This window comes from Tiliqua scincoides, chromosome 10 (genome assembly GCF_035046505.1).
Source record: "Tiliqua scincoides isolate rTilSci1 chromosome 10, rTilSci1.hap2, whole genome shotgun sequence".
NCBI lineage: Eukaryota > Metazoa > Chordata > Lepidosauria > Squamata > Scincidae > Tiliqua > Tiliqua scincoides.
The window spans coordinates 22,341,947-22,351,012 of NC_089830.1; the positions used below are offsets into that span (position 1 = coordinate 22,341,947).

The window sequence follows — 9,066 nt, forward strand, 5'->3', positions numbered from 1 at the left end:
TTGCCGAAAGGTCTCAAGAGAGGGAGCCATTCTTAAGTCAAGGGGAAGGGAGTTCCATAGCGCTGGTGCCACTACTGAGAAGGCCCTATTTCTTGCAGCCGCCCCACGTACCTCCCTAGGCGGCGGCACTTGTAAAAAGGCCTTCTCTGATGACCTAAGAGGACGAGCTGGATTGTACGGGAGTAGGCGATCTCTAAGATACCCTGGCCCAGAGCAGTATAGGGCTTTAAAGGTCAATACCAGCACCTTGAATTGGGCCCAGAAATGAATGGGCAGCCAATGCAGCCGCTGGAGAAGCGGACTGACAGAGTCGAACCGCCTACCTCCAGTAACCACACGGGCTGCCGCATTCTGCACTAGTTGCAGTTTCCGAACCGTCTTCAAGGGCAGCCCCACATAGAGTGCGTTACAGTAATCTAATCTCGATGTCACCGAGGCATGGATTACCGTGGCCAGGTCAGCACGACCCAAGTACGGCCGCAGCTGGCGCACCAGCCGAAGCTGAGCAAAGGCCCCCCTAGCCACAGCCGCCACCTGGGAATCCAGGAGCAGCTGCGAGTCCAGGTGGACCCCCAAGCTGCGGACCTGCTCCTTCAGAGGAGATAAAAGAAGGAAATCCTGTTTGCAGGAAAGGATATTCACCATTTGTGGAGGAAATGCTGGATAACCTGGAGGGGGAGGAGGCGGCAGCTAAAGGAAGAAGGAAACAAGAGTTACTTCTATTTCTAGAAAATATAAGAGGCAAAGTTAGTGGTCACCTAATTTCCCCACCCTTTGAATAAAAAAGGGAGGAGCTATCTATTTTTTTTTAAGATGCAATAACCAGATGCAATAAAACAATGCTCAACTCCAGTATTCTAGACCTTTACACATAGCTGTTCCTAAAAATCCATTCTCATGTCCCTAACAGGCTTTTGGATATCTCTGGCAGGAGAAGAGCCCCTTAATAAAACCATTTTTTTTAACTGATGGAAATTTCAGTAACATGTGATAAAGTACAAGGATTTAGTGATAACAAGAAAAAAATCATTATGTTTGTATCAGGCTTCTCCTTCTATCCTATCTGTTATCTTGCTACAGTGGCTCTGCTAGGGTCAACTCCTACCCAACTTTCCAGTGCTGGTGCAGTCATGCCAATCTGCTGCATGCTATGGTGGAGGGCAGCCATGGAGGGCTCCTCCAGCCCCTTCCTCCTTGAGGCTGTATTTTGGCTGCACCGGCACTGGAAAGTTAGATACAATTGGGACCCAAGTCCAGCATGGTTCACAACAAGGAACAATGCCTATTTTTCACCCCTGGATTGTGGCTTTCAACAAGACCACCCATTGAGAATGATCACTCCATGCTTAATCAAAATCTGAGAATCGAGAACTTCACCCAGTACAGGTGTGGTGAATAATTGAATATCCTTCAAAAGGGGGACACAGACAGCCAAATCCAACTTATCATACTCACTGGGTAGAAAGGAACAGGGTAGGGACGATTGAAGCCAGGACCAAACTACAAAAGTAAAAAAAATATCCTATTCATTTCCACAAATATATATTTAAGAAATAAATTATACAAGCCCAGACTTTCATGGTAACATATTAATATAATACCATCACTCCACATTATAATTTACAGAGTGACATAACTGAAGCCAATCCAAATCCCTGCCCCAAAGAGCCTACAGTGTAAAGTTGTAAGAAATGTATTAAGTTTCCAATCTAAATTTCAAGACTGGGATAAGACATCATAGGGAAAGGAGGTAAGAAGAGAAGCAAGGCCAACAAGAAAATGAATGTGAGCAAACATGGTTACTTCACTTTTATGCAGAGGTTCTCAAACTTCTTGGGAGTAAAACTCAGGAGGCAAGTCTTTGTGGAGGAGGTGCGTAAGCAGTGACATAATCCCCAGGATTGCATTGCTAATGGGGGGGGCGAAGGATTTTGTAACTCACAGGGGCTGCTGCAATTACCAGGAGGTGCAGGGAGCTCCACGCAGCCCTCCACAAGGCACCCCGAGTCTTAGAATACTGAAAATGAGCAATCGCAAATGAGATTGCTCATTTTCAGTATTCTAAGACTTGGGGAGCCCTGTGGAGGGCTGTAGAAGGCTACACAGGGCTCCCCGCAGCTCCAGGGCATTGCAACAGCCCCCTATGAGCTCCCTTTGTCCTCCTGTTAGTGACACAATTCTGGGGATCGTGTCGCTGCCTTTCCCCTTCCCCTGCACTTAAGGAGCCATAGGCTGAGCCTCTCAGGCAGGGGCATCATGATGTCCCAGTTAGAGAACCTCAGCTTTTATAGGAGGATGAGAACTAGGGGGAGCTCTTTTAACTTTCTGGTATTTGATATGATGCTGGAAGGAGCAAATCTAAGGGGCTCCAGTTCAGGGGATTCTTGGTTGCTGGACTCAGGTTTGGTGAAGGTCTCGATCTACTGCCTTTGCCACCTGCATTTCTGGGTCTTGTAACTCAGATGGCTCTTCCTCCCCTAAGTCAGTGTTCAGCTCACTGCCAGAAGCTGAGCTCATGACACTTTTTTGTAGATGAATGAAAAACAGGATATAAATATATTAAAAAGCAAATACTTGAGACGTCTTGTCAGTCAGTGTATTTAACGTATGCACTTGAACACAAAAAAAGATGTTTCAGGAAAGAACATCTATTGTACTCACCTCCGGTGCCTTCTGATCTCCGAAGAACTACAAGGCAACAGAGAAAGTGAAGAGTTGAGAACTTTGACTCTTTAATATAATTTCCACGGTTTTCAGAATCCAAGGGGGGAGGGGGGGTCCGAGAATGGATACAAATGGGCCACCTGTATTTGTGTGCGTACAGAGGTGGAGGTGACTTCAGTGTTGCAATCTAAACCTTATGTGTATAGAATAGCACAGCACTCTTACGTCTTGCCTTCTGCAGAGAGTAACAGCCCAGTCCTGAGCTGCTGGGTTATGTCAGAATGCCAGATGCAAGGGAGGGCACCAGGATGAGGTCTCTTGTTATCTGGTGTGCTCCCTGGGGCATTTGGTGGGCCGCTGTGAGATACAGGAAGCTGGACTAGATGGGCCTCTGGGCTGATCCAGTGGGGCTGTTCTTATGTTCTTATGCCCTGAGCTCCCGGACCCGGTGGCTCCATGGAGGGCTGCCGCTGGATCCTGCGCCTCCCGCGCTACCGCAGGAGGCTCCTCAGGAGAAGGGGACGTTCGTCCCCTTCCCCTGAGTAAGGGAAGCAGCCCCGCAATGGGGCTACTCATTTTAGCAGTGACCAAATGTTGCCGCTAAAGTAAAGGTGCTCATGTAGGGCGAGCAGCCCTGCACGAGCGCCTTGGATCCTGCAGAGCTCGGCTCTGCGGATCCGCCTCTTCCCCACCCCCAATACGCCTCCCCCACGCCCCTGGCCACGCCCCAGCCTCCCATTGCGCAGCCCAGCAGTCCAGGGGACCACGGAGCTGCAGAATCCAGGCGACCGCCGGGCGCAAGCCCAGTGCAAGCCGATGCTGGGCTAGCTCCATTGGGAGCCTGGCGGTAAGCCCCGCAAACGTGCCTTACGGTATGTGTGCGACTGAGGTCCATGGTGCAGAGCCATGCCACAGACCTCAGGATTGGGCTCTAAATGACTTGGCTAGTGACTGATTTCCCCCCCCCCCCAACATCTATCTGCCTTCTTTTAGCACCATCTGCTTATAATTAGCGGTGCTTGAAAATGATGTTACTTATTTTATTGAGAAGTAAGCCCACTGTGTACAGTAAGACTGGCAAGACCCTTTCTTACCAGAAACAAAGACCTCTATTCCACAGTTGCTTTTCTGTATCCTTCCCATTACCGCCCATATTTATTTTTATTTTGTTTTGCAATACAATGAAGGACTGCATTAATGTCTACAACTGATAAATACCACTGAAAGAAGGAAAACACATATTAATTAATATTGCATAGAGCTTTTGAGTTCAAAGTGCTTCACATATATAATCTTACTGTAAATCTTTTTTTTTTAAAAAAAACCCAGTAAGGTTTGTATTATTGTGGGAAACCCTGGCCTCTGAGCGGCCCGCTTGGAGTCAGGCTGTGCAACATGGCCTTTCCCAGTTTGAAGAGACACTTGGCCAACAGGCTGAGGCAAAGAGGCAAAGAAGGAAGGCCCATAGCCAGGGAGACAGACCAGGGACAGACTGCACTTGCTCCCAGTGTGGAAGGGATTGTCACTCCCGAATTGGCCTTTTCAGCCACACTAGATGCTGTTCCAGAACCACCATTCAGAGTGCGATACCATAGTCTTTCGAGACTGAAGGTTGCCAACACACCTATCATATTGCACGCATGGGTTGAGGCTAAGAGGGAATATTCAGTAAGGCTATTTAGTATGCTCATGGCAGATTCAAACGACAGACTTCCCAATTCTTAGCTGTGTTTCTTACCCATTATGCTATATCCATTCTCAGAAGCAAAGATAGCCTTCAGGGCAGACCCCTCAGATATTTACTCTGAGCTCACCTCTTAATAGAATTAATAAGACTACCTTTTCCAGCAACACTCACCGGTCTAGATTGTCTGAAAAATTCCTCCCAAACAGTCTGCAAAGAAAAAAAAACAAGAATTATTTTAAGCTGCACTTTAGCCTATTCCCAACAGCAACAGTGATGTATACTTCCAACACAGGAAATATTCAACATACAATTTCTGTGCACTCAGGTATCTCCATTAACTCCATCTGGATATAGTCTCTTTTTAAGGCTTTAATAGCTTTACTCATATTTTAGTCCAGAGAAATACAATTTCAATTGTCCCAACAGCCAAATCCATTTGTAATTTTCTCTGTCAGCTTTGTACGCGTACAAAGAAGGCCCATTCTCCCAGATATATTCTTTCCCAACCCTTTGATTGTGAGAAGGCAGGTCATGTACCCAAGAAAATGCTCCCCTAGTTATTTTCTCCCTGCAGCTAATTAAAACTATTGCAGTGATTTGAGCAGAACTACATGGTAAATCTAAACACTGAAACTGTTTCACTACCTATCTGGATGCTATACCAATGTTTGTTTATACATGTATACAAGTTGGAAAAAGTGAAATTCAAAAGCAACTTCAAAATGTTCAGGGGAAGGCAAGCTAGTAGCTATACATGGCATTTCTCCAGAGACTTCTGCATTCAAAATGATTAACTGAACAATTGTATGCATACCTACTCAGAAGTAAGCCCCACCAAGTTCAGTGGGGCTTTCTTCCATATAAGCATGATTGAAGCCTTATATTAAAATTTCTTTCACCAGACATAAAGATCAACAAAACCATACAGTGACTTTTACTGTTTTTTTTACTGGAGAACAAAATCTATCAACACATGAGGGAAAGATACTGAATGAATAATCCAGGCTAGCAGTGGCTGGCTGCTTCAGAATCCACTTTGGCCATTTACATAGGCCATCTCCAACATTGGTACTTCAAGCTCTCTGTTAGGGGTCAGGGGACACCAGTAGTCAGACTGTTGGTCCATCTAGCTCAGTATTGTCAACACTGGCTTGTCAGCATCTCTTGACTGATTGTCACATAACCAGCTACTAAGCTCCATTCATCTGAGCTCCTATTGCCCAGACATGAACTGAGCTGCACTTGGATTCCCCACTTCATGCTCTCCAAGACTACCAGTCCCATCCTGAGTGAGTCAGAATTTTGTAGAAGTAAGGTGCCATTGAAACAAATGAAAAAAGTTCCTGGTTGCCAATTAGACACCCAACTGCTTTTGCTGCAATTATTGTTGTATGATGCATGACTGACAAGACTATCAGCTTCCCTGGCCCACGTCTATTTGCTGTGGTATAAGTAGGTTGCACAGAAATCATTGACTCTAGGATCAGAGAGTTTGCTTGGATGTATATCAAAATGGGAATTATGACATAAGCAGACAGACCATGTTTGTTACACTTACTGGGTCAGGGTACTCGGAACTAGTGTCTGTAGGTTGATTGTAGACAGGACCACTCTAAATAAAAATAAATATATTCAGCTTCATAAACATAAAGCAAGACATGGAAAACCATGATACAAGCCTCTGACACGCACACAAAAAAAAGTCATACTCATAGGGGTACTTAAACAGAGTAGGGTTGATCCTACATGTTTTAACAGTCATTTATAAAATGAAATTTCATGGAAACCCAGGCTTTGTTTTTGTCCTATTACACCTTAACACACTTTGCACAGGATTTACTACCCAATCCTAAGCCTCCTGCACCCATGGCTCCAGCGGTGTAAAAGTGATGACAGCTGGATCCTATAGGCGCCAGGATACCACCAGAGATCTCCTCGGGGGAAGGGAGCATTTGGTCTCTTACCCTGGGTCGGCAGTAGCCAGCGGCAATAGGTCTCCTCAGCTCCGCCCCCACGTTTGAGCAAGCACAGAGCTGAGGAGACCTGTGTCAAGTAGCCCAGCTTGGGAGGGGGATTAGGATGCAGTGGCAGAGGCTGCCGCCATCTCCACCCCCCTCCCAGGCCTGATCCTTCCTTCTGCCCTTCCTCTACCCTGTTCCACCCACTCCTTGAGATGCCTTACCAATGGCCAATGCTGGAGGAATGCTGGCTGGCCATCTGCGTAGCACTGAGACTCAGTGCATGCTGGTGCTGACCCAGTGCTGGTACTCCCTCCTTCCTAGGTGCCACAAATGTGCTTTACGGCACATTTGCAACACTCAGCACCAGCGCTAAGTAGCAGTGCCAGTGCTCCAAGCCCTCTAAATTATATAAGAAAACCAAAAGGGCAGGCTCTGTTTCCCACTCACAGGTTCAGGTTGTCCTCTTTTCAATAGGTTCTCCCAAAATTCCTAAGGAGAAAAGGCAGAAGTTACATTAAGTAGCAGTTCATCATAACGTTCAGCAGAAATGTGTCCATGATCACTACCCAGAAGATATTTTCTGTCTATGCAATCACACTCAACATCAGCTCAGTTTGTGAACTTAACACAAGGTGTCACTTCAGAATTGCCCAATTTATGAGAATTGCCCAATTGATCTCGTAAGATCCCTTTTTCAGTCATTTCTTTGTTTTAAGGATGCCAATTTTGTACTAGACACTCATTCTCATCAGGTCAACTCTGGGAAGTCAAGTGGTTCTAATGAACAAGGAAAGACTCCTACAGCCATTTTCTCTTTGATATCTTTAAAAAATAGAGATGCCTCATGCATATCTGCATTATAAATTTAAACCCAGTTTCAAAAGGGTCTATTACACAATGAATACGTATATGGATGGTACACCAATGATACACATTATTGTATGTCTTGATGGATCCATGCCCCCTCTTTGGTTTTATCATGAAAACAAACCCAGCAAAAGCAACTAGGCAGAGAGAGGTCACAGAAAGTGTTTCAACCTAAGCAGAGATTTGAAACCAACCGTGTAGTCACTGCACTGTGTGAGTTAAATGCTGATGCACTAGCAATCTGTGCATCTTTTCATTCAGTCATCTTTTCATTCAGTCAAATATGAGACACTGAAGCAGTCAGAGAAAAACTTTTCTTCATATACTTACTCTTATTCTCCTGAAGAATTGCATCTACAAGAGAGAACACATAGATTATTCAGAGGCTCCTTTTTGTGCTTTTCATGACAGGTTCAAGCCCTTTCTAGATCATATCATCAACTTATCAATGCAGTATTTCTAAAATTTATTTTTTGATGATACTGCTACAATTCTAGTTTCACTTTCAGAGCAAAATCCTAGGAGCTCATTGAGCTGGCACAAGTCCCTTGCACTGGCCCAGGAGTGTTGCAAATGTGCCATAAGGTATGTTTGTGCCTCCCTGTGAGTTGGCTGAGCCAGCACAAAGATGTGCACCGGCCCACAGAGGCCAAATCTGGCTTTCATATTGACAGGAAGGAGTGAGCATGCTGGCCTCCAAAGGCTGGTGCAGGGGTTTGAGGAGGGTGAGGGGAGGGTGGAATGGGGGCATCTTGGGGTGGGAAAAGGACAGGTTGGTGGGTGGACCAGCCCGGGGAACAGGTGGGACCAGAATCCAGCACTTAGACCAGATCTTAACCCCCATTCCAGGCCTGGTCGGCCTTACATGGGCCACCCGAATTTGTGCCAGCAACTTCACTGGTTCAATTCCAAATAGCCCCATAGGGCTAGCTAGGGTGTTACTCCGAATTGTGCCCCAGCCTGCACCTAACCTGTACCGGATATAGCTCAGGCCAGTCAGCCTGTCTGTTCCAGCACAGGTTAGGATTCCGCTGTTTTCTAGATAGACTTGATTATTGTACTTCTCTTTTTTGCCAGTCTTCCTTTGTCCTCATTTAACACCACGAATGTCTTTTCTTAATCTTGCAGTTCATCTCAGTTTTCTTACCTGTAAATATGACTGTTTCTTTTTAAATGCCAACTTCCTTTCCCCTACCATGTCTAATTTAAAAATCCCTCTGCTTTCTGACTTTCTTATCAAAAGTGCAAGAAAAAAAATTGGGGAGGAGGGGGAAAAATCAGCTTAATTTTGGATCAAGGAGTCACAGAAAGTTTTCATACTCACTGGGTCAGGGAAGCTGTTTTGCTTCTGCAGAAATAAATAAATAAATAAATAAATAATAAATAAATAAATAAATAAATAAATAAATAAAGTCATTAACCTTGTTTCCTCAAAAATCATTTAAGTAATCAGCTTTCTAGAATCTCAGGCTTTTTTCAGAGGTCCTATTGCAACCGCAACCATTTGTGTTCAGGTTTCAGCAAGTTTTCATGCATGCCCTATTCCAAAGAAATTGCTCTCTTTCCAAGGCAATATGTAGACTAGTGTAGGGATCTTGCCATTTATCTTTAGCAACATACCTGCATTTGTTGTTCATTTGGGGAGCTGTATCCAAAGGAAATGTTTTGCTAGATTCCCAATCCAAGCTCCACCTGGAGAATTATGCCCACTTTAAGCTAATTAGCTCCTCTTCTTTCCTCAAAAATGACCCAAGTTCTGCCCTGCAGCACTGCTAGACCCCACCACCAGGGTAGCTCATCTGTTCTACCTGCAGAGGTCCTCCTTCCTTCCCTCTCCTGCCAGCAGCTCCTCTCACCACTACAGCAGCACATTGTTCCTCTGCAAGT

The 9,066-nt window shown here is 45.3% G+C and overlaps 1 long non-coding RNA gene across 1 annotated transcript; it reads right to left on the reverse strand.

Annotated features, from left to right (window-relative positions):
* Positions 1-5,916: 5,916 nt before the first annotated feature.
* On the reverse strand, positions 5,917-8,527 carry LOC136661255 (uncharacterized). The gene is made up of 4 exons (XR_010794931.1): positions 8,504-8,527; positions 7,510-7,533; positions 6,760-6,801; positions 5,917-5,963 (listed from the first exon to the last, which is right to left on the reverse strand). It is a non-coding gene; the product is annotated as an uncharacterized lncRNA (long non-coding RNA).
* Between the last annotated feature and the right edge of the window lie 539 nt (positions 8,528-9,066).